We start from the raw sequence: 26,892 nt of genomic DNA, 5'->3' as shown, positions 1-26,892 counted from the left end.
AATCAGTTTTCAGAGAAAATCTGGTGCTCAAATTTTTTTCCATTCATATTTTCAAACTTTCTACAAAAAAGTGATTTTTTTAAAACTCCATGTGAAAAATATGCTATCTAACAATCTCTTTTCTCTGATGTTTTCTCAGATAAGCACACTCAAGGAATCCTTTTTGATAGCTCCGCTCTTGTCTTTGAAAATAACAAAAATAACGAAACAACAAATAGGCAAATAAAGCTAAGAAATGCTAGCTGTCTGCCTCTGAACTTGTCCTCAGCCTAGTATTGCATAATGTCCAGTCACAGACTAGACACAATTCTTCACTGTAATCAGCTTTGCTGCCACAGTGAGCAAGGTCAACTTCCCTAAACTAAGAACCCCGGGATTCTTTTTGACTTATTCTGTCTCTCTCTGTTTCTTCCTACCCGCTCATAATTTGTTTAATAGGGGAAATGCGTCTATAAACATATTTCTGAAACTGAAAGAATGAACCTCTTCCCCCTTCCACTCCCAATCTTTCTTCCCTCAGATCCATAACTGGAGATCAGGGTGGTCTTTGACTAACCATTCAGTTCCCGGCTCCCAAAGGTATTTGACTCTGAGAAACAGGTCTAGAGTGTAACGCTCAGGAACAGGAAGTCAGCAGGGCAGTAAGCAGAGCACTTTGGCTCTCTAAAGTCCTGCTTCTCTTCAAACTCATCCCCACCTCTGTGAGTTGCCCACCTGCCTCCATTTTCCCTCCCTATTGTCATTGGACGAGCACACACTTGTAGTCATGGACACCCCTGCATTGATATAACTACATCTCCTAAGGAAAAGCTTTAATTCTCAGAGAATATGGTTTCTTTTTAAAATTTTAATATTTTATTTAACCTAAAATGTCCAAAATATTATTATTTCAACATGCAATCAATATAAAACATTATCCATGAAATACCTTATTTTTTTTCATTCTAAGTCTTCAAAATCCAGTGTGTGATCTACACTTAAAGCACATGTCATTGGGGCCACCCACATTTCAGGTGCTCAATGGTCATATTTGGCTAGTGGCTACCATATTGGATAGCCCAGGTCTAGATAGAGTCATCATAGCCATGCAAATAAGTACAAACCTATATTCAGTTAATAGCAGCCCAAACAGCTAACTCAAAATAGAGGTTCCATATCTTGGATTCTAGGCTTCTCTCTGTTCTCTCAGTAGCAGTTTCTGACCAGTGTAAATATCCTGCCAATTAGATGTGACCTCTAGTTGTTTGTTTGTTTGCTTGGTTGTTTTGTTGTTTTTTTTTTTTTTTTGAGGAAGATTAGCCCTGAGCTAGCATCTGCTGCCAATCCTCCTCTTTTGGCTGAGGAAGACTGGCCCTGAGCTAACATCCGTGCCTATCTTCTTCTACTTTATGTGTGGGACGCCTGCTATAGCATGGCTTGACAAGCAGTTCATAGGTCCACACTCGAGATCCAAACCAGTGAACCCTGGGCCACTGAAGTAGAACATGCAAACATAACCGTTGCACCACTGGGCCGGCCCCTGTCAGTTTGTTTTTTAACAAGTTTTATCGAGATATAATTCACATACCATAAAAAAATTTCACCTGTTCAAAGTGTATAATTTAATGGCTTTAGGTATATACACAGAATTGTGCAACTATTACCACAATCAATTTAGAACATAGAACATTATCATTATCCTAAAAAGAAACACCACACACCTTAACTGTCACCCTCCATTCTAGCCTTAGACAACCACTTTAGATTGTACTAATCTCCACAGATGTGCCTATTCTGGACATTTCATATAAATGGAATCATACAATATGCGGGTTTTTGTAACTGTTTCACTTAGCCTAATATTTTCAAGATTTATCTATGTTGTAGCAGGTACCAATATTTCACTTTTTTATTACTAAATAATTTTCCATTGCATAGATATACTACATTTTATTTTTGGGCATCAGTTGATGGACATTTGTGTTGTTTGCATATACAGCTTTAATGACTAATGCTGCATGAACATTTGTGTACAATTTTTTCTACAAACATGTTTTCTCTTGGGTATATACTTAGGTGTGGAATTACTTCATCATATGGTAACTATGTTTAGCCTTTTGAGGAGTGCCAGGATATTTCCAAAGCAGCTGCACCATTTTACATTCCCACCTGCAGAGTATAAGGCTTCCAATTTCTTCAAATCCTTGTCAACACTTGTTATTATCTGAGTTTAATTGTAATCTTCTTACTGGGAATGAAGTGGTATCTCATTATGGTTTTAACTTGCATTTCCCTGATGCCTAATGATGTTGAGCATCCTTTCATGTGCAGATTGACCAATTTTATATCTTCTTTGAAGCTTGCTGAACTTGTTGTTTAGTTCTAGTTAGTTTTTTAGTGGATTCCTAAGTATTTTCTACAAACAAGATCATGTCATCTTCTTCCTTTCCAATATGGATGCCATTTATAATGTGTTCTTGCCTAATTGCTCTGGCTAGCATCTCCAGTACAATGGTGAATAGAATTAGGGAGACCAGACATCCTCATCTTGTTCCTGAGGTCAAGGGGAAAGCTTTGAGTATTTCACCATTAAGTATAATATTAACTGTGAGTTTCTCATCTATGCTTTTCATCAGGTTGAGGAAGTTCCCACCTATTCCTAGTTTGTCAAGTGCTTTTATCAGGAAGACATAGAAAGTATGATTTCTTAATCAATAAGGAAGAAAACAAATGCTATGACCACAGTGCCTAGTCTGGGAGGCTCCCCTCACAGCAGGGTTAGTACTCACACCATGTGCACAGCAGTAGGGTGCCTTTCCTTCCTTCCTTCCCTACTCTCCCCACGCAACAATCCCCCACAATTCCTCTCACCTATCAGACCCTAGAGTTCAAATTGTGCCCTACAAAGCTGACTTGGAATGAAAAATGGCATCACTTGGAGATTTTCCTTTTAATTAATTTTCCCTTAACTACTTAAAGTTTTCCAGCCAAATTTTTGAAATTGCCACATGAGTAAATCGTAGGCCAAGGCCAGCCTCTTGTCTAGCTAATCACCTGAGGGGAGGTTCCTTCTTTCTGTTTCACAAAATGTCAACAAGCACCTTTGACCTTTGTACACAACTTTGGTCTGAGTTTTCTGTTGCTTTAGGATAAACCTCTGAAAGTAAGGGATAGGTTAAAGGGCATGCATGGACAATTTCATATTCCTGATGCATAACCACCAAAGAGCTCTCCATAAAACTTAGTCCAATCTACCTACTCCCAAGGGTGTGTCAGAGTACTCATGCTACATGTTCTCCACAAAAGTACATTTTGTAGACCCGTCAATTTCATAGCTCATTCTTGTTTCATTTGTATTTTCTTTTATTATAAATGTCTTGGATGGTTTCTCACGTTTATTGGCTATTCATATCCCTTTTGTGAATTACTTGCTCATGCCATTTGCCTATTTCTACACCAGGATTATGTTTTTACTATTTATACATTCTCTTTTATGTTGACAGACACTGTCTGTCGAACCTTTTGCAAATATCTTCCCTCATTGTCTACCTTTTCATTTCATGATCTTTTGAACAAATAAATATGTACGTTTTTATATAAACCAGTAAGTTGACTTTTGCTTTGCTGTTACTGTCATTCTGTTGTGTCCTGGTAAACCAATTTACCAAAAAAAGAGCCTGATTTGTAGCACTAGCCAACATCTGCAGCGTATACATTTCCCCTAGAGCTGATCTCTAGCTACCAACTGACCTGCTTGCAAAATTCCTGAATATTTAACAACTGACTCACACGAGTCTATACAAATCAGCTCCACTACTACATTTTGCTTTTAGGTTTAGAAAGTTCTTCTCCATAACAGGGTCAAATAAATATGAATATGTGTTCTTCTTAAAGATAATTTTTTAGTTATCTTAATTTTTTGTTATCCAAGTAATAAATGTTTGCTGAAGAAGAATCAGAAGATACAAAGAATAAAAAGAAGAGATCTCAAATCAACAATCATCTCACCACATAAAGATACACCAATATTATTTTTGTAGCCACCATGCAGACTTTCTCCCATACAGATGAACATGCTTTAGGCTCTTGAAGCCTGCTGCCAAGTTGTTGTTCAGAAAGTTTGTATCAATTTATGTGCACACAGACACACACACATATGCTTGGATGGTATTGCACTATGTATACTGCTTTGTAATCTGCTTCTCTTAATCCATACTACGTCATAAATACCTTTCCATGTCAGTAAACATCCATCTACAACTTCATTATTATTAGCTGAATAATATTCCACTTTACTTTTAATGCATTTTAAAAATATTTTAATTAATATATTTAACCTATCTATCTTCTATTGCTGGATATTTAAGTTGTTTCCAATTTTTGCTATGATAAACAATTCTGCAATCAGCAGCATTGTTCATATATTTCCTTAGGATGTATATGAATAATTATTTCCTTCAGTTATATTCCCATGAAGTGGACTTTCTGAGCCAATAGACACAAATCCAAACCATTCTTCTCTACCTTTTCTCCTGTTCCTGTGAATGATACGTCTTTTCCTTGGTTATTTAATCCAAATTTAGGATAGATTTTTAGGTTGCTCATCTGTCATGTGATTTAATAACCTGCCAATAATTCCAGTTTCTCTTCCCATCTGTTGGTTCTATTGATTACATAATGGGGTATTGACTGGAGCTTTTCCTATGACTTGGGTCCAAAACCAAGGACAAGTAAGTGTTACATACCGCATATTCTAAAGGGAGCTGCCAACAATTGGGGCCTAGCACTTCCCTCAGGGCATTCAAAAGCAGTCGAACCAGATACTCCAGATACTACCGTCCCCACTATCACCCCACCCTCATATTTCCCAGCCACCTAAGAATGCTGGGAGGGCAATGAGAGAGTCAGCAGCATTGGGGTACTAGTGTTGATGATGTAAGGCTGAGCCCTCTTCTGGTGGGAGAGTTGACACCCTCTCCTTCCCAAGCCAAGTGAAGGGGGCATGTCAGTAGAATCACTGACAGGGACTGGGCGGGAAGGCTGGGCATCTCCTTCCTCAGGTGGATACTTGCTTTGATGCAGAAGTGTTAGGACACCTCCCTCCCAACTCTCCCTGAGGGTGGTCCCTCTCTGAGCAGTCTTAGAGAACACTACATGTGCCACTGGGAGTTCAGGAGTGTAAGTGAACAGAAACACTGGTATCTACTCTCCTGGAGATTTCTGTTGGAGTAGCTCCTTCTGTAGGAATAACCAAAGGCAGTTAGAGACTGTGATGTCATGTGCCTGGGACAGGGAGTGTATCTCCAACTCAGCCTTCCTTGGTCCCACACTCAGAGAAAACTCAAGAGGACTTCATTTGTTCCCTTGGCTTCATCTAAAGGAGAATGGAGGCTGGAGGAGAAGATAAGAACTATGGAAACAGCCAAATGGCCAGCCTGAGCCCTAGAATGACTTTGTGGAGTAGAGACAGCTACCTATCCTAGACCTCCTGCCCATATTTGACCTTTTACTTAGAAAGAAAGAAATTTCAATCTTATTTAAGCCCCTGTGTTTGGGATCTCCCTGTCCTGAAGCTTAGACTGTATCTTAACCAACACAATCACAGAAAAGTATATCTGCCTCGCTACCCCTCATCCCTAGCCTCCACATCAGAAAGCTGGATCTGGGAAAGGCAGGAGCAGCAAGTGTGTATCTCCAGTAAACCGTGCCCATCCCCCATATAGATACCAAGCTTGAACTAAAGTCTAGGCTGTGCTGTGAAGAAGGAGAGGAGCTTTAGATGGAGCTGGAGATTAAAAACTAGACTGTACTGTTAATACCTCAAAAGGACCGGAGAGCTGGGCAATCCGCTCGAGATATCACTAAGGGGTATGAGGGGGAGAATTTCAGAAGCCAGTTGATGGAACGGCAGGAGAAAAATAAAAACTGCTTCATATTTAGACTTGACTCTGCTAGATTCCTCATAAACTAACTAATTAAAAGCTCCCAGAAAGTCCCTGTGGCTTTAGAAACCTTCTTTCACTTTCGAAAGGTCTCTCACTGCCTGTCATTTATTCTCATTCCTTTTTAATCAAATCACTCTCCAGAAACCTGGACAGAAATTTCTAGACAGAAGTTGACTTCCTCCTTTCCCTGTTGTTTGTGTTCTCGTTCTCATTAAAACTCAGACTCTCCCCCATTTATATGCCCGTCATCCCGTCACCGCCTCCTTCCCGTTCTCTCACCCTCATCCATTCTATTCCCTTCGCCAGTCTCTCCCTTTTTTGCAGATATGACTCCCCCAAAAGCTTCTTCCATATTCTTTCCTCTCCCCGAGATATCATTTATTTTTTTCTACTGCCACACCCAGCTGAGTCTTCAGGCCATCAGAGACAGTGATGCTAACCCCAGGGTAGTAGACTGAATCCGGCGCCCCGCTCGCCCACCAGAAAAACTGCCTGTGCACCTAGAACCTCAGAATGTGACCTTATTGGGAAATACGCTCTTTACAGATATAATTAAGAGTCAAGATGAGATCACACTCATTTTGTTTGTGAGGCAAAAAATGTTATGCTCAGAGGTTAAGATTATCTTTGCCAATAATTTATTTAACACAGGTTCACTGTGGGAATTACAATGATTTCGCAAGCCAACAGTATACAAAATAATGCCTCTTAATAAGCCAAAAAGGAAATAACACACCCAAAACAAATGATAGATTAATCACACTATTGTTCCAGGTTAAATGGAGATGAAAGAAATAAAGCCCAAATTTCATGAAAGTTCCTTGCTGCTAGAGCATGTTGCTAGAGAACGAAGATGTTGGTGTTGGTGGACAAGATAATCTCCTTCACGGGGTGGCTGCCTGGTTTTGTTTTGTTTTTTTTCTGTCTACTTTTTTCTCTTCAGATCCCCCCATAGTTGCATATTTTAGTTCTGGGTCCTTCTAGTTGTGGCACTTAGGACACTGCCTCAGCGTGGCCTGATGAGTGGTGCCATGTCCGCGCCCAGGATACGAGCCAGCAAAACCCTGGGCCGCCACAGAGGAGTGCACGAACTTAACCACTTGGCCACAGGGCCGGCCCCATGGCTGCCCGGTTTTCACCACTGCTGATGAAGAGTCGCCTTACCACTGGAGGAGCTGACACCCCACGGTCTTTGGAGATCTATTTAGATCAGCAAAGATTCACTTTGCTCAGACTGAACACTCCTGAGTAAGTCCTCACAAACTCTTGGTATTTAAAGACTAAACATCCCCTAGCCACAGTTGGTTCTCCGCATGCTCTTATCCACAAGCCCCCAGCAGTGTCCGTCATCAGAGGAGCTGCTGAGCGCTTATCAATGACAACATCCTGACGCAGCTCCCTCAATGTGAACAAAGTCACTCATAGATCAACACAACTTCATTTAAGCCATAAACAAGTGGGCTTCAAATCATATCAAACCAATGCATGACAATCCACCCTGTGATTTCAAATCACTCACGCACTAATTAATCCTAAGGGCCTAATGTCCTGTACAAACCTAAGTTCACGAAAATGTCAACCCACCCTGTGATTCTAAACCACTTTCACTCTTAATCACAAATAACCGTATTATGTGGGGTTTTTTCCTTTAACACACATTGTTTTATATCATAGCTTAAGCAACCACATTCCTAATATTGTCAATATAAGCATGGTAAAGAACTCTTTAACATGAAGTCATGTCCAATCACCAAACAACCAAAAGTTAAGCTTCTTAAACCACTCAATTAAACTTCCTTGACAATTGTGTTTCCTTGGAAAAGCCATTTTTATAAAGCTCTAGGGGTACAAGCTTGCATGGCACTATCAGGCATGTGCTTGATTGCCATAACATCAGATTTCAAGGCTGCCATTATTTTAGAGAATGCATGTTTTTCTTCTCTTCAATTTCTGCAAAGTTATTTTTATTTTATTAGTCTCATCTTCCAGATATTCTTTTACTTGTCTTCATTTTTCTAATGTATGATTTACATTTATTAAATTAATTTTAGGAGGCTCAATGTGAAATATTTCTCTGGTTATTTTAAGGTTCCTCTATATCCTATTGACCTTGAATAACATCCTTTTCCTTCTATCATCACATTCATTACCTGTTCTATTTTTACACATCTCATCATGTTGTGTTTCTTATTTTTCCCTTGACTCCAATAGGTTAAGGTAAGATTCAGATTAAAGCATACTATCATGGTCCACTTTCCCATATTACACATAACTGATTGAGGAGGCATCAAGGCCATAGTCATGGATACTTGTACCATAGGTATATCCAAAGGTCTAGCAGTGATAAGATATTTTGGTTCCATTCCACCAATGTATCCTTAAGAACATGTTTTCCTTCTATATTAAAGGGGCTTTCTGTGGCCTGTAGGCTCCACTCTCTCTTTTGATATCAGGTAATCACAGAAGTGTGGTAACCCAATGTCATGTTTCCTCCTTTAAGTGCCAATAATCTAATTTCACAGTTATCCAAGGAATCACAGACATTAGGATGTGTGGTATCTCCTCTAGATCTGGTTAGATTGTCCATTATCTCGAGTGACCAGTGTTGCCCCATGATTACGGCTGCTCTAAGAATATTCCACATATCAACCAATCTCAACTGCAACCGTTGACAAACTACACTTAGAGAAACATCTTTTATGTCATTTTTCAATATTTTGTTATTTTTAGTGTTTTCTCCAACTGCCTTATGTAGAATTTCCATTGCTCTATTTACTTCCGTATGAAATTCATTTGTGTTTTGTAATATATTGCTAATTTTATCCATCTGTGTACCCAACGATGACAAAGCTGCCATTGCATGTATGTTAAATTGAGATTGTTTGGTTTCAAAGTTTTTAAAATTTAATGTGATTTGACAGGTTGGGAATTGAGAAAAAGCGCCCATCATTGCTCCTCCAATTAAACCTCCTACCAGTTCAACAAGGAACTGTAAGGGTTTCCTTCCTTTCAGGGAATCTGTTTAGGGCACAGATTGTAAATTGGGCATAAGTGAAGATGAATAAAACTGAGTACAATTTAGGGATCAATATCTAGCTTGAAAGTTTTATATATTAAATTTCAAGGTGTAGGCTACTATTGTGGGTTCCAATATGACCATAAGAAGTTTTATTAGCATAGGTTCTCATATTCCTGGGGTAGAAACCTGTGGTGTGAGATGAAGCCCAATGTATACCCCCAAGGAAAATGACATGTATTATATGCTAAGTTTCCTATGTGTCCTCTATACACCTTACAAGTTATCGCTGTTCTTTTAAAGTCTGTACATGGTGGCTATGGATCTATTGTTAATTTTCTATTAAGTGAATATGGATTAAATTTGGGTTGTAGTAAATGATTGATTTTTGGCCTATTTATATTTAAAGATGTAATGGCCCAGCAGTCCTTACATGAATGTGCTGTTACAACATCTATTCCTAAAGTAGTATCATTACCCATGGCTGGAACTACATATTTAGTATCCATGTGGTAAACTCATCTCTGTAATTTTTTAATGGTTTTTCTAGGTTATCCCATTTTTCAATTTATGATTTTACTTCTCACTCCCAGTTTCCACCAGTCATCTATTAATTCTTCAGGTGTTCTGTTCCATAAATAGAACACAATTCTGCTCCAATTGGCTATTTTCTCCCCTGGAGGAAGATTCGCCCTGAGTTAACATCCGTTGCCAATCCTCCTCTTTTTCTGCTTGAGGAATATTAGCCCTGAGCTAACATCTGTGGCAATCTTCCTCTATTTTTTTGTATGTGGGATGCCTCCACAGTGTGGCTGGTAAGTGGAGTAGGTCTCCGCCTGGGATCTGAACCCAGGTTTGATGTAATATGCCTTTTCCTTCGGTCATCTAGTAAGTTTTATTAGCAGCAGGTGCTGTAATTTCCCCAGTACCATATATCATCATGTTTTTAAATTAATTTTTTTCCTTTTAATTTAGGTTCTGGGGTACTGTTAGCGCCAATTCTTATCTCTGTGGGTGCCTGCAATGTTAATTCAATAGGAGTTTTTCCATTTCTTCCATATATATGATTGAGAAATTTTGCTGCCTTCCAGATCGCTTTTTTTTTTTTTGAGGAAGATTGGCCCTGAGCTAACTACTGCCAATCCTCCTCCCTTTTGCTAAGGAAGGCTGGCCCCTGAGCTAACATCCGTGCCCATCTTCCTCTACTTTACACGTGGGACACCTACCACAGCATGGCTTGCTACGCCCGGCCACCCCGAACCCCTGGCCACCAAAGCAGAACGTGCGCACTTAACGCTGCACCCCTGGGCTGGCCCCTCCAGATTGCTTTAATCCAAGCTTTCATATCTAGATTGTTAGTAAGCAATCTAAGCTTTTGCTTAAGCCAGCCATTATACCTTTCAATTGATGCAGAGCCAGCTGGATTGTAGGGTGAGTGAAAGTTCCACGTGATGCCTGTTCTTTGGCCCAATGTTCTATTATTTTTCCTGTGAAGTGGGTTATCTGGTCTGAGTCTATGAAGGTTGGGATATCATAGCAAGTAATACAGATTTCCAGTGCTCTGATGGCGAATTTTTGATCACTTTTCCTGCAGGGGTAGGGTAAGCCTATTCCTGACCATGTGTCTACAGTAGTGCATGCACATAGTTTATTCTGTGATATGGGCAAGGGTCTTACATAATCTATTTGTATAATTTGGAAAAGTCTGTCAGCTTTGACCTTATCTGGAATATTCATTGATAACCTCCAAGCTTCAAACCATCGGCAATTATCATATCTCTTAATTTGGAATTGGAGGTATTTGGTAGGTATATACGTGTTTCTTTTTTCTAACCATGTTCTAGTGCCATGAATGCCAGCATGACCTGTTTGGTGATGTACCCATGCAATGATCCTATCGATTGGCATACCTGTTTGTTCAGGTTTTATGTTTCATTATCCTTCTTGTTCATGAATGGTTATGTTTTGAATAGGTTCTCTTTCTATCTGTGAGTCATTGTATTTTTTGAGATAGACTTTAGGGATTCTAGCCTCATTAGTTTTTCTACTGAGTTTGTCTACCTGGTTATTACATTTGGTTATTTCAGAGCTGTCCTTCTGATGTGCAAAGACATGTGTGATGAACATGGACATGTTAGCCAGTGCTATTTTCTGCCATAAGTCCTTCCCCCCCATGTCCTTGTTTCCTATTTTCTAGTCACTTTCCTGCCATGTTACTGACCAAATAGCTATTCCATTAGCTACTGCCCATGAGAAGAGATATACCTCATTCTGATTTTCTGTGACAAAGAATTCAGTCACCAATTTTATGGCTATTAGTTCAGCATATTGTGCTGATTCCCCTGAGCCCAATTCTGTCAGGTTTAGACCATCTAACCCTCAAGGCTGTAGCCTGCCAGTGTACTCTAGATGGTGTCGTGGATGCTGATCCATCTGTAAACCAGGCATTATTGAATGCCATGGACCAGGGTCATCCCCATTGCCCAATTACTCGAGCTTGAATAGGTTCACCCCTTGGAAACTCCAGCAAGTCCATCATTGGCATTGTTGAGATTTCCTCAGTTAATGCAGAGGGTCGACCATCCACCCATATGTCCCACTGGGAAATATACCATTTCCATGTTAGGACTTTATGGTCAGGGGTAGTTCCCTCTGTTTGTCAAGGATCTGTTTTACTCAATCCAGAATAGGTAGTTGGATTTAAATATAATTGGTGTATTCTCTGTTAGCGGCTTTGTGTCTCGTAGTGCAGAGTGCCCAAGTGAGCCTTTCAATTGGTAAGTATCCATTCTTGGACCACAGAAACTTCTTAGTACAAAACCCAATTGGGTAAAATTTGGGACCCTCTGGTGTTTTAGTCTACAGTGACCACGTTACAAACCCTTATGAGTAGAGGCACTCTAGTTTACATTTAGAATCCTCATTAGCTGGTGCCAACGTGTTAAAAGTTCTGACAGCATTTTTCAAATAAGTAAAGGCTGCCTCTTTAGTCTCTGTCTATCTGAATTCCCTTTTTATTTTGTAGTTGGGTTTTTTTAGCTTTAAAAATTTTTTAATTTTTTTAAAATGAGTTCATAATAGTTAACATCAATGTGAGATTTCACTTATACGTTATTTCTTGACTGTCACCACATAAGAGCTCCCCTTCATCCCCTGTGCCCCTCCACCCCCTTCCCCTGATAACTACTGAACTGTTTTCTTTGTGCAAGTACTTGTTTATATTCCACATATAAGTGAAATCATCTGGTGTTTGTCTTTCTCAGACTGGCTTATTTTGCTTAGCATAATTCTCTAGGTCCTTCCATGTTATTGCAAATGGGATAAATTTGTCCTTTTTTTTGGCTGAGTAGTATTCCATTGTATATATATCCCACATCTTCTTTATTCAATCATCAGTCAATGGGCACTTGGGTTGCTTCCATGTCCTGGCTATTGTGAATAGTGCTGCAATGAACATAGGGGTGCATATGTTACTTTGGATTGTTGATTTCAAGTTGTTTGGGTAGATACCCAGTAGTAGGATAGCTGGGTCATATGGTAGGTCTATTTTTAGTTTTCTGAGGAATCTCTATACTGTTTTCCATAGGGGTGCACCAGTTTGCATTCCTACCAGCAATGCGTGAGGGTTCCCTTCTCTCCACACCCTCTCCAATGTTTGTTGTTTTTAGTCTTAGTGATTATAGCCATTTTAACAGGTGTAAGGTGGTATCTTAGTGTAGTTTTGATTTGCATTTCCTTGATGATTAGCAATGTTGAACATCTTTTCATGTGTTTATTAGCCATCTGTATATCTTCTTTGGAAAAATGTCTGTTTCCTCTGCCCACTTTTTGATCAGGTTCTTTGCTTTCTTACTGTTCAGCTGTGTGAGTTCCTTACATATTATGGAGATTAACCTCTTGTTGGATGTATCATTTGCAAATATTTTCTCCCAATTGGTGTGTTGTCTCTTTGTTTTGATCCTAGTTTCTTTTGCATTGCAGAAGCTTTTTAGTCTGACGAATTCCCACTTGTTTATTTTTTCTTTCGTTTCACTTGTCTGAGAGGACATGGTATTTGAAAAGATCCTTTTTAGTTCGATGTCAAAGAGTGTACTACCAATATTATCTTCCAGGAGTTTTATAGTTTCAGGACTTATCTTCAAGTCTTTGATCCATTTTGAGTTTATTTTTGTGTATGGCGTGAGATAGTGGTCTACCTTCATTCTTTTGCATGTGGCTGTCCAGTTTTCCCAATACCATTTATTGAAGAGACTATCTTTTCTCCATTGTATGTTTTTGGCACCTTTGTTGAAGATTAGCTGTCTGTAGATGTGCGGTTTTATTTCTGGGCTTTCAGTTCTGTTCCATTGATCTGTGTGCCTGTTTTTGTACCAGTACCATGCCGTTTTGGTCACTATGGCTTTGTAGTACATTTTGAAGTCAGGGATTGTGATACCTCCAGCTTTATTCTTTTTTCTCAGGATTGCCTTAGCAATTTGGGGTCTTTGATTGCCCAATATGAATTTTAGTATTCTTTGCTCTATTTCCGTAAAGAGTGTCATTGGGATTCTAATAGGGATTGCATTGAATCTGTAGATTGCTTTGGGTAGTATGGACATTTTAACTATGTTTATTCTTCCAATCCATGAGCAAGGAATCTCCTTCCATCTCTTTAGGTCATTATCCATTTCTCTCTGTAATGTCTTATAGTTTTCATTGTATAAGTCCTTCACCTCATTGGTTAAATTTATTCCTAGGTACTTTATTCTTTTAATTGCAATTGCTAATGGAATTATATTCTTGAGTTCTCTTTCTGTAAGTTCGTTATTGGAGCATAGAAAAGCAACTGATTTTTGTAAGTTGATTCTGTACCCTGCAACTTTACTGTAGTTGTTAACTATTTCTATTAGTTTTCCAATGGATTTTTTTTGGGTTTTCTATATATAAGATCATGTTGTCTGCAAACAGCAAGAGTTTCACTTCTTCACTCCCTATTTGGATTCCTTTTATTCCTTTCTCTTGCTGAATTGCTCTGGGCAAAACCTCTAGTACTATGTTGAATGAGTGTGATAGTGGACATCCTTGTCTTGTTCCTGTTCTCAGGGGGATGGGGCTCAGTTTTTGCCCATTGAGTATGATGCTGGCTGTGGGTTTGTCATATATGGCCTTTATTATGTTGACGTATTCTCCTTCTATCCCCATTTTGTTAAGAGTTTTTATCATAAATGGCTGTTGGATCTCGTCAAATGCTTTCTCTGCATCTATTGAGATGATCATGTGGTTTTTATTCCTCAATTTGCTGATGTGGTGTATCACATTAATTGATTTGCAGATGTTGAACCATCCCTGTGTCCCTGGTATGAATCCCATTGATCGTGATTTATGATCCTTTTGATGTATTGCTGAATTCGGGTTGCCAAAATTTTGTTGAGAATTTGCATCTATGCTCATCAGCAATATTGGCCTGTAGTTCTCCTTTTTTGTGCTGTCCTTGTTAGGCTTTGGTATCAGAGTGATGTTGGCTTCATATAATGTGTTAGGAAGAGTTCCATCCTCCCTAATTTTTTGGAATAGCTTGTAAAGGATAGGTATTAAATCCTCTCTGAAAGTTTGGTAGAATTCCCCAGGAAAGCCGTCTGGTCCTGGGGTTTTATTCTTTGGGATGCTTTTGATTGCTGTTTCAATCTCTTTCCTTGTGATTCATCTATTCAGATTGTCTGTTTCTTCTTGACTCAGCTTTGAGAGGTTGTAAGAGTCTAAGAATTTATCTGTTTCCTCTAGGTTATCCATTTTGCTGGCATGTAGTTTTTCATAGCATTCTCTTATAATCCATTGTATTTCTGCGGAGTCTGTTGTTATTTCCCCTCTTTCATTTCTGATTTTGTTTATTTAAACTTTCTCTCTTTTTTTCTTTGTAAGTCTGGCTAGGGGTTTGTCAATTTTATTTATCTTCTCAAAGAACCAGCTCTTTGTTTCATTGATCCTTTCCACTGCCTTTTTTGTTTCAATAGCATTTATTTCTGCTCTGATTTTTTATTATTTCTCTCCTTCTGCTGACTTTGGACTTTCTTTGTTGTTCTTTTTCTAATTCAGTTAGGTGTAATTTTAGATTGCCTATTTGGGATTTTTCTTGTTTTTTAAGGTGTGCCCATGTTGTGATAAATTTCCCTCTTAATACAGCTTTTGCTGCATCCCATATGAGATGGTATGGCATTTTATCATTTTCATTTGTCTCCAGGTATTTTTTGATTTCTCCTTCAATTTCTTCAATGATCCGCTGCTTGTTCAATAGTGTATTGTTTAGTCTCCACATCTTTGTCCCTTTCTCAGTTTTTTTCTTGTAATTGATTTCTAGCTTTATAGTATTCTGATTGAAGAAGATGCTTGTTATTATTTCAATTTTTTTAAATTTACAGAGGCTTGTCTTGTTTCCCAACATATGGTCTATCCTTGAGAATGTTCCGTGTGCACTTGAGAAGAATGTGTATTCTGCTGTTTTTGGATGGAGTGTTCTATATATGTCTATTAAGTCCAACTGGTTTAGCCTTTCATTTAATTCCACTGTTTCCTTGTTGATTTTCTGTCTGGATGATCTGTCCAGTCATCTAAGTGGGGTGTTGAGGTCCCTTACTATTTTTGTGTTATTTTTAATATCTTCTTTTAGGTTTGTTAACAGTTGCTTTATGAACTTTGGTGCTCCTGTGTTGGGTGCTTAGATATTTATAAGCACTATTTCTTCTTGATGGAGTGTCCCTTTGATCATTATATACTGCCCCTCTTTGTCTCTCTTTACCTGCCTTATCTTGAGGTCTACTTTGTCTGATATAAGTATTGCAACATCTGCTTTCTTTTGTTTGCCATTAGCTTGGAGTATCATCTTCCACCCCTTCACTCTCAGCCTGTGTTTGTCATTGGAGCTGAGATGTGTTTCCTGGAGGCAACAAATTGTTGGATCTTGTTCTTTAATCCATCTTGCCACTCTGTGTCTTTTTATTGGAGAATTCAATCCCTTTACATTGAGGGTGAGTATTGATGTATGAGGGCTTAATGCTGTCATTATATCACTTGTTTTCTGGTTTTCCTGCATTTCCTTTGTTTCTCGTCCTATGTGTTTTGGTCTACCCATTGAATTATGTAGTTTTTAATGATGTGTTTCCTTATTTTTCCTTATTTATTTTTTTGTGTCTCTGTTCTGCTTTTTAGTTTAGTGGCTACCCTGAAGTTTGTATTCAGAATATCATATATAAGATAGTCCATTTTCTGATGGCCTCTTATTTCCTTAGTCGAAACTGATTCAGTCCCTTTCCTCCTCCCTTCCTAAGTTATTTTTCTCATATCTTATTCCAACTTGTGTTGTGAGTTTGTGGTTAAAGTGACAGGATTGTCTTTATTTCTGGTGTTTTCCTTCCCTTTACCCTAATGCTATAGTTGAATGTTTGCTATCCTATTCTGATTCTGTCTACATATTTGTCTCCTTATTCTGTGTTTTGTGGTGTTTTTCTCCCTTTTTTCTTTTTTCAGGTTTGAGGGCCTTCTTGAGGATTTCTTGTAGTGGGGGGGGTCTAGTGGCTATGAAGTCTTTTAGCTTTTGTTTGTCTGGGAAAGATTTAATTTCTCCCTCATATCTAAAGAACATTTTTGCTGGATAGAGTATTCTTGGCTGAAGACTTTTATCTTTTAAAGTTTTGAATATGTCATCCCATACTCTCCTAGCTTGTAAGATTTCTGCAGAGAAATCTACTGAAAGTCTGACAGGGGTTCCTTTGTAGGTTATTTTCTTCTGCCTTGCTGCCCTGAGTATTCTTTCTTTGTCATTCATTTTTGCCAGTTTTACTACTATATGCCTTGCAGTAGGTCTTTTTACATTGACAAATCTAGGAGATCTGGAAGCTTCCTCCACAGATATTTCCCTCTCATTCCCTAGATTTGGGAAGTTCTCTGCTATTATTTCTTTCAACATGCTTTCTGCTCCATTCTCCTTCTCTTCACCTTCTTCAATACCTGTAATTCTTATGTTGCATTTCCTCATTGAGTTGGATATTTCTCAAAGACTTGCTTCATTTCTTTTTAGTCTCAGTTCTCTCTCCTCCTCTGTCTGGAGCATTTCAACATGTCTATCTTCGATTATGCAGACTCACTCCTCTACTGTGTCCACATGAGCATTCAGAGAATCATATTTTGTTTTACTTCTTCCATTGTGTCTTTCATCTCTAATATTTCTGGTTGATTCTTCTTTATAGTTTCAATCTCTTTTATGAAGTGGCTCCTGAACTCGTTGAATTATTTCTCTATATTCTCTTTTACCTCATTGAGTTTTTTGATGATAGCTATTTTGAATTCATTGTCTTTAGTTTACATATTTCTTTTTTTTTTTTTTTTTTTAAAGATTTTATTTTTTCCTTTTTCTCCCCAAAGCCCCCCGGTACATAGTTGTGTATTCTTCGTCGTGGGTTCTTCTAGTTGTGGCATGTGGGATGCTGCCTCAGCGTGGTCTGATGAGCAGTGCCATGTCCGCGCCCAGGATTCGAACTAACGAAACACTGGGCCGCCTGCAGCGGAGCGCGAGAACTTAACCACTCGGCCACGGGGCCAGCCCCTTTAGTTTACATATTTCTGAGTCCTCAGGATTGAGTTCTGGGTGCTTGTTATTTTCTCTCTGATCTGGAGATTTGATGTAGTGCCTGATGCTGGAAGGATGGGTCTTTCTCATTCTGATATTATTCATTTGTGGTTACAGCCTAGTGCCTCTGGGTGGGGGTCAAGAGCCACATATTCTGAGCCCTCTGACTTCAGCCAAGATGGTGCAGTGCCAGTTGGAGGAGGGGTGCTTTCTCCTGCATGCAGTCCTGGGTTTCCTGATCAGCTCTCACTATCTGGTCTCCTGGGGTCTTGGCTGGATGAGGCCACCCTGTGTGAAAGCTTTCTCCCCCACTAGCCCCTATTAGAGGGCTTCCCTCTAGGCTGCAAGGGCCCTAGGGAGTCCTGGGTGATCCCACAATGCGCAATCCCTCCCCCACTCCTTCCCTCTAGGGGCCTCCTGCGGCAGTGATCCCAGTCTTTAGGAGAGGGAGCAAAGTTCTCTCTTATCCCATTCCAGCTCCTCTGAGCGGGACTCCAGCCTCTCCACCCTACATCATCTGGCCACTTGTCTCTGCAAGGTTTTGTGCTTTTAGGGTATTTTCTTTTGGAATATGGTTGCTCCTTTTTGTTACATGTTGGAAATGAGAGAGTCCCGGGAAAGTTCACTCTGCCATGATGCTGATGTCACTCTCTTGCAGTTATTTTTAAAATTATCTCCATATGTGGTATGTGCTGTTTACAATATCCAAACAGTCCTATCAGTTTCTGAGCTGCTTCTTTTGTGGTAAGAGTTGGTTTTCAATCGATACTATTTATGACTAGTCTGGTATTTTCCTACCTTCAGAAGACCAAATTATGCCTACACATTTTACTGTAGTTTGGTGTCTTTGGACCTTACCTGGGTTGATTGTCCATCCTCTGAATGTAAGGAATTCAATTAACTCTATCTTGACCCTACTCTGTTCTTCCCAAGTTATCACCATAAATAAGGATATCATCAATATAAGAAATAATGGTTTGTGTGTGTGTTGTGTTTTCCTGAAAGGCATGGATGTCTTCTGTTAGGAGGTTGTTGGCTATATCACTAGGTTCTTATGGTTTCCTTGTGGTAACCTAGTAAACTGATATTATCTACCTTCCCATGTGAATGCAGTCATGGGGTGGTTCTCCTCATCAACAGGTATAGCAAAGAACGTATTAGCTAAATCTATTACTGTATACGTTCCAGATCCAGTGGTGATGTTGTTTATGATAGTGTCCATATCTGGGATGCTCCTCAATTTTGGGAGAGTGTTTGTTTAAGTTTCTATAATCTACTGTAAATCTATATGATGCATCTGGCTTTTTAACAGGCCAGATTAGATTATTATACAGTGAAATAGTAGGAATAATAATTTGTTACTTTAGGTGTTCCTGAATTTTTTTCTTCCCTTAAGATTGTATTAGAGTATATTTGTTATTTCAGATCAGATAGGCATTTAAATTGCAGTCCATTTTGCTATAGCCAAATTAGTTTTAGGAATTGTTTCATTCTTATTTGTTACATGATGCCCTATTACATCCATTCCAAGAATGTTTTCCAAATTGAGATGTATAAGGCATTTAGCCTTAATGGGTAGTCTATTATCAATTGTTAGGAATCTATGCACCCATGTCCCTGGGGTTAATTTTCCTCCTAATCCCTTGATTAGTCCTGTTTTATTGTCAAGGTTTTCTAAATTAGTATGATGCCCTTGTATGATTGTCACTTGTGATCTTGTATCTAACAACGCAGTATTATATATAGTATTTTTATTTATAAAAAGGTTTTTATTGATATGGCCACTGTAACACATGGGTGATTGTCTCTGGCTTGGGCCAGGAGACAGACAAGGTCAAGTCCCTCTATGGGCTCATCAGTCTTCCTCTCCTTTGCCTACAGTGGCTTGTCTATGAATGGGATTAGGTTTAATAAAAGGGTTATTATTTATAGTAAATGGGTTATTAGATGTATATGTGGGTTTGTTCCCCCGAAAAGGTTGGTTATCCGTTTCTTTGCCACTGTAAGTACCTTCTAGTATCTACATTGGGGTTTTTACTTCTATAACTAGGATTAGAGGGTGGTAGTCTAAATGGTCTAAATAGCCTAGGCCTGATAGATTTTGTTGTCAGGGTTATTTACATTAGGTGTAGGCCTGTTTTGTCTATATGCATTACTGTTAAAGCTATCGCTTTTATCTTGATTCAGTTTCTCAGCTGTTCTTATCAAGTCAATCAGTTCTCTTGTGTTCCTGGTGCCTGTAAATACCTTAAATAATGCTCTTCTGTCCAACGGGGTGCAGCTTTTAGGATGACACTTTTAATTGTTTCTGTTGCTTCTGCATGTAGCAGTGAGGGTGTCTGTCCCCTATCAGAAATCATAGTCAATAGTCCTAATTTCATTATAATGTTAGTAGCTCCCCCTGCTGTTTTCCATGCAGGTGCTTTAAGGGATAAAATATTGGGTATAGACCATCTTATTCTCCAGGCTGCTGCTATCCAGTCAAACAAAAGTCTTTGTATATTAACATAATTTTCTCCAAATACTCTAAGGTGTTGACTAAATTTAGCATCAGTGGTAACGGGTTCGAGTTGCACAACCCTTGCTCCTGTGAGGATCAGGTTATGTCCATCTTTGGACCATAAATCGAATAGCCACTGGGTTTCTGTGTCTGAACCAGTTTGTGGGAATTCCATTCTAATTTTTGTCATTTCTTGTCTCGTATAAGCTCTCTGTTCAGTGCCTAACTGGTTCCAAATTATCATTAGTGTGGTTTTGCTTATTCTCATGGGCCTGGCTTCCAGTGGATTAAATTTACCAGGGCAAAAGGATTATAATAATTATTGTCCTTAGGGTGTGGGTTTGTGCCCGTAGAGCAGAAGTGGATTTCCTCCACTCTAGAAATTACTTTTTTGTGCTCATGTTTTCCTTTCTGCCTATTAGTATCTATGTTACTTAATGCTCCTAATAAGAGCACTGGAATTTCTTCCTTATTTGCTCTTTTTAATATAGGATATAACTCACTGGGTTGGGTGATCAGGCCAACATCCGGATTTTCCTTAATTCTAAGTTTTTTCTGGACTAAGTATTCAATAGATCTCCAGGGATCCTCAGACATTAATATATAATCCATTCTACCCCTAAACCACCTCCTGAGTAATTTTGATAAGGTTAATGGTGAGGCATATTTGCTATTGTCCTCCTGCCTTTCAAAACAGTGTTCAAAATGTTTTATTACAGAGAAACTTAATAAAACATTCTAAATCATTTACAATATGGTAAAGCAGTATTAAGATAATTACTGTGGCTAGCGTTAGCATCCAAACCATAACAGCACTATCATTCTGTCTACTCACAGGCTGTTTATAACTTCAGTAGGATGCCATAGATGCTAAGTATACACACATACCTGTTTTACTGCACTTTGCTTTATTGCACTTCACAGACTCAGTGTTTTTTATAAGACCCCCCACCAGCAAAAAGATTATGACTCACTGAAGGCTCAGAGGATGGTTAGCATTTTTAATTAAGGTATGTACATCGTTTTTTTAGACATAATGCTATTGCTCACTTAATAGACTACAGTATAGTGTAACCAAACTTTTATATGCACTGGGAATCCAAAAAATTTGTGTAACTTGCTTCATTGCAATATTCACTTTATTGCGCTGGTGTGGAATGGAACCCACAATATCTCCAAAGTATGCCTTTATTAGGTTTAAATTTTGTCAATCCAGTAGTGGGCTTTACCAGATTTTGGTCAGTTATAAATTTGGCATAATTTCTTAACCTGTATTTCAAATTTGACATTGAGTATGGGTACATCCCACAGCACTGACCAATATTAATTATTACTTTGGGTTGGGTTGCCGACTACACCAATTGTTTTGTTTGCAAGGCAAAAATTATGCTTAGAGACTGAGATTTTCTTTGCCAATAATTTATTTAACACAGTGTCACTGTGGGAATTATAATTTCACAAGCCAATAATATACAGGATAATGTCTCTTAATAAATAGATAAAGAAATCACATGCTCTAATAATAGATTAATCCCACTATTGTTCTAGGCTAAGGGGAGATGAAAGAAGGAAAGTCTAAATTTAGTTTGAGGGACCCGCCCAGTGGCGCAGCGGTTAAGTTCACACGTTCTGCTTTGGCGGCCAGGGGTTCGCCGGTTTGGATCCCGGGTGCGGATATGGCATCACTTGGCACGCCATGCTGTGGTTGGTGTCCCACATATAAAGTAGAGGAAGATGGGCACGGATGTTAGCTCAGGGCCAGTCTTCCTCAGCAAAAAGAGGAGGATTGGCAGGAGTTAGCTCAGGGCTAATCTGCCTCAAAAAAAAAAAAAAAAATTTAGTTTGAGGTGTACCTTTCTACGAGTTGATTCTTGGGAGAATCACTGTAGCCAACCGAGAGCTGACATCCAGCTTCCAGAGCAAAGTGAAAGCCCCTTGTCGCTAGAGCACATTGGTAGGGATGAAGGCAGTGGTGCTGGCGGGCAAGATGACGTTCTTCACGAGGCTGCTGCAAGGTTTTCCCCACTGCTGGTAAAGAGTTGCCCTACCACAGCGGGAGCTGATGCCCGAAGGTCTTTGGAGAGCTGTTTACATCAGCCAATAGTTGTCTTGCTCAGACTGAACAACCTTGAGTAAGTCCTCACAAACCCTTGGTATTTAAAGGCTAAACGTCACCCAGCCACAGTTGCTCCTCCCCGTGTTCTTATCCATAAACCCCGAACAGCACTGGTCAACAGCTGAGCTACTGACTGCTTATCGATGACAACAGATGTCAACGACAACATCCTGATACAGCTTCCTCAATGTGAACAACTTCATTTAAGCCATAAACAAGTGGGTTTCAAATCATATCAAACCAATACCTGACAATATTGGATTAAGGAGGGCCCTAAATCCGATGAAAGTGTTTTTATAAGAGGCAGAAGAAGAAACTCAGAGGAGAATGCCATGTTGCCCTGTGAGGACAGAGGTAGACGTTGGAGTGATGCATCTACAAGTCAAGCAACATCAAGGATGGCCAGCAACCACCAGACGCTAGGAGAGAGGCATGGACATTTCTCCCTCAGTGCCTCCAGAGGAACCAACACTACCGACACCTTGATTTTGGACTTCTGACCTCCTGAACTGTGAGAGAATCAGTTTCTGGTGTTTGAAGTCAGCCAGCTTGTGGTAATTCGTTATGGCAGCCCTGGGAAACAAATATATCCAGCAAAGTGACAATTTGATCATTTCTTTGTTCATGGTGCCGTTCACTTCCACCTTTGCACCAACTGTGTCCTCCCTTTGGAGGGCCTTCCCACCCACAGGCCCAGGACCCTTATGCCGCCCCAGGGTTGCCCAAAGACCTTCCAACAGGGCTGGTCTGAGCAGCCCTCCCTAACCAGCTTTGCCATGTCTCAATCCTTTTAACCTGTCATCTTATTTGGGAACCTAATTTTTATTCTCATCACAGTGTTAAGAACTGGCAACATATTAAGGCAAACTTCTCAAATTGTGGCAGTAGATTGGGGGCATGTGAAGGCACCACACAAACATGGATGGAGAGGATATTCCACGTATGGATTTTTAAGATAAAAATGAGGACTTCAAAGACGTTTTATGCCTGCGGCCATTCAGAGCTATTCGTGCATCCAACAAGATTTTGCTCAGTATCTATAACGAGCCACACACTGTTCTCAGCACTGGGGATAAGCAGTGAACAAGGTACAGAAGGTTCTCGTTCTCCTGGAGCTTATAGTTTAGTGAAGAGAAACAGAAAACAGGTAAACAAGATCATTTCAGAGGTGATGTGTGCTCTAAAGAAAACCAAGGGGAGCAACATGGGGGAGAGTGTCTGGGGGGAATGTCCCCTTGGACTGGGAATTACGGAGAGGCCTCTCTGAGGAGATGATGTTTGAGCTGAGACACAAGTGCCAAGAACAAGCTAAGCATGCTCCAGGGAAAGACTAATCACAGGGAGGGAGTGACATGTGTCAGGTGCAGAGGTGACAGAGGCGGGAAACAACGTGGCGCATTGATGAACAGCCAGAAGGCAATTGACGCTGGAGTGTGGTGGGCAAGGAAGAGAGAGGAAAGAGACGTACAGGTAAGTTGAGAGTGGAAGGCAGGCAGACCACAACAGCAGGTCATGATGAGGAACTCCACTTTTGTTCTAACTCTAAGAACTCATTGGAAGCAAGAGAATGGCTTAATATAATTTACACTTTAAAAACAATCACTCCCGGGCAGTCCCGATGGCGCAGCAGTTAAGTGCGCACATTCCGCTTTGGTGGCCCGGGGTTCGCCGGTTCGGATCCTGGGTGCAGACATGGCACCGCTTGGCACACCATGCTGTGGTAGGCGTCCCACATATAAAGTAGAGGAAGATGGGCACAGATGTTAGCTCAGGGCCAGTCTTCCTCAGTGAAAAAGGAGGATTGGCAGCAGTTAGCTCAGGGCTAATCTTCCTCAAAAAGAAAAAAAAGAGTAAGAGCAAGGAGGCCGGTTAGGAGGTTACTGCAGTCGTACAGGTGAGAGGTATTGGTGGCTTGGTCAGGATGGTGTGTGCTCTGCTCCAGGTTGCACAGTGGAACATGCACACTCTCCTCTCGTGATAGGTGTACGTAGCCAGGAAATGTTCAACGGCTGGACCAACATCTGTGGGTTGTAAATGTCTGTCTTCATGAGGGTGCAGACAAAGATTCTGTATCAAAGGGAGCCAAAGTATAGTGGCATAAACAAGGTAATTTACTTCTCTCACATAAGAGAGGTGAGCAGTCCAGGACATGGGGAGAGGCTGGCATGGGCAGCACAAAATGTTAGACTGAGGAGCACATCATCAACAGGAGGCTTTCATCTCCAGGTTCTAGATGGCTCCTCCAGTTCTTATCTCTTAGACAGTGGAAAGGTCGTTTGGGCGAAGGAATCCATACTCATCTTTCTTAGAGACAGGACTCAGAGTGGCACTTAGGTTCCAGCTACATCCCTTTGCTCAGAATTTAGTCACGCATCCACATCAAGCTGCCAGGGAGACTGGGAAATGTAGTCTCTAGATGGGTTGTGAGGTGCCCTGATAAAATTCGTGCATTCTAGTATTAAATAAAGGGAGAATGGATATTGGCGACAGCTCACAACGTGTGTCACAACATCTTCAGTTTATCTGCATAGACATCTGTTATGGGCTGAATTGCATACCCTCCAAAACTCCTATGTGGCAGCCCTAACCCTGTAGTACCCCAGACTGTGACTATACTCGGAGATGGGGACTTTAAAGAGGTAACTAGGTAACCTAGGTAACTAGGGTTAAATGAGGTCATAAGTGTGGGGCCCTAGTCCAATACGTCCTTACAAAAAAAGGAAGAGATACCAGGGATGTGTGCACACAGAGAAAAGGCCATCTAAGGACATGGAGAAGACAGCCGTCTGTTCCCAATGAGAGGGGCCTCAGGAGAAACCAGACATACTGGCATTTTGCTCCTGGACTTCCAGCCTTCTCGATAATGGTCATGAGGCAGGCTGTCCCAGTCCTCACTCCTCTATCCCTGCCCTTACCCCCAAACAGCTAATTGGTCTGGAGTGGAGAGAGTGGAGATAGTGAGAAAGTTTGAGTGGTTCACCATCTCTGCTTCCCAACCTTCTTGGAGCTCAGTTGTGTCCCCGCCTTTGAATTCTTTGAGACACCTCTGTATCCTCCAAATAAACACCCCCTTTCTCAAGTTGATATCTGCTACTTGCAACCAGAAGAATTCAACAGAGGAAAGAGGATTCCTGGAGATAAAAAATCTTTATCTAAAAAAGAAATTGATCTCTTACAATAGAATCTTCATGTCTGAAATGCGTGTGTTTTCATGAAGCAAAAACTGCAGGCTTTGTGAAATTCTGTTAAAATGTCAAAATTCTATATGTTCAATATCAACAATATTTTGTGGGCAACACTGAAACAATTTTAAAACATCTGATCGTTTAGAGTGTGTGACACAGTTTGTGATTGTTTGCTGAGCTTCATCATTGTTGTTATTTTTGTTTAGGAAACAGTCTAACAGAGGCTGAGGAAATTTACCATTTCATAAAGGGAAGGAAAGTAAGTCCTCTCCTGAAGCACAAGGAAGGGCTAGCGCAGCCAGATGACTCTGATAAGATTTCACTAAGGCTCATTTCTTTACCATTATTAATTATGAAACTGGTTTATGGAATGAGCTAAGTCCTGAAAGAAAGGGCTTTATCTTTCTCTCTAACCACTGTCTTATAGTCAGGTTTTGTTGAACCTCCCCCTGTCAGGATCTGTTTAGGATCTAGCCTGAATCTTGGGCAGGTCCCATATATTTTAGTGACATGTCTCATTTTAGTAATTGCACCTGTGTTTCAGGCATTAAAATGTCCACGTCAGTCCAATTTAACATCAGTCTCACACCTAATTCAAACTTCTGCTTGGCCCCTGCTCAGGCCTTTCTTGCAGTGAAGTGGGGAAGGAGTGTGGTCAGTTTCTTTACTCTTCCTCCATCTTCTCTGCCTTCTCTATATTCTGGATGTCCCCAGGCCACTGCAAGAGGAGAGTGTATTAGACAAAGAGGAGCAAATCTCCCTGCAGTTAACTGTTGGATAAGGCAGATAGGCCACCATGCCTCTGTCTCTTACTACGGCAGAGTCCAAATATTGGCTCTTTTCACAGATGCATCAGTGGATTATTTAGAGGCCTTGGTTGGATCCCACATTGCACAGTTCTTTGACACAAGTGGCACATTCTCTGGTTGACCTCTTGCAGCAACCCCCCACCATACACCTCTGCCCCATGACCCCATGGCCTCTCACCACTATAGTCCCCTTGCATAATAGGCTGCCTTTTAGCTGAGGCCCTATCATGACAACTCAAGCCCAGCTACCCTTCCCATCATCAACATGGCCCACAGGAAACTCACATACTTTTGCTGTGCCAGATAATGGAAGGGCAGGTTGCAATTGCTGCTTCCCTTCTCTCCTCATCTTGCCATTTTGGGCTGATCAAGCCAACCTATCACCATCTGAATTCTTCAGGTGGGAAACATTCGTCCATTTATTCAACAAATATTTATCAAGCACCCATATTTGTCAAGCATCATTCACAAATGTCTCATTTACCTTTGGAAGAAATCCAAAGCAATCTCCCCACACGTGTAAAATCTCTACTAATGACTCTCCAATCACCCTTTTGAATCTAGTCTTCTGGAAATGGGTAATATGGGTTGATAGTCACTGGTCTCTTTCTGCTATTTCTTAGTAATTCCCCCCTGGCTATGTCTAACATCTCTTTTTTAAATGTGGTGGCATTTCCTGCCTTTGTCAGCTTTGAGGCATTAGCCAAAATTCTAAGATAGCCAGAAAAGCCCTATTCAATAAC

General features: G+C 40.2%; 1 protein-coding gene across 1 annotated transcript in view; it reads right to left on the bottom strand.

Annotated features, from left to right (window-relative positions):
• The window catches only part of TLR1 (toll like receptor 1), a 62,456-nt gene that overhangs the window by 7,908 nt on the left and 27,656 nt on the right, over nt 1-26,892 (bottom strand). The gene's annotated exons all lie outside the window — the stretch shown is intronic.

The sequence above is a fragment of the Equus caballus genome, chromosome 3, assembly GCF_041296265.1.
Source record: "Equus caballus isolate H_3958 breed thoroughbred chromosome 3, TB-T2T, whole genome shotgun sequence".
In the NCBI taxonomy this organism is placed as follows: Eukaryota; Metazoa; Chordata; class Mammalia; order Perissodactyla; family Equidae; genus Equus; species Equus caballus.
The sequence above is the reverse complement of the archived record's forward strand: the minus strand, read 5'-3'. Positions and strand labels throughout refer to the sequence as shown.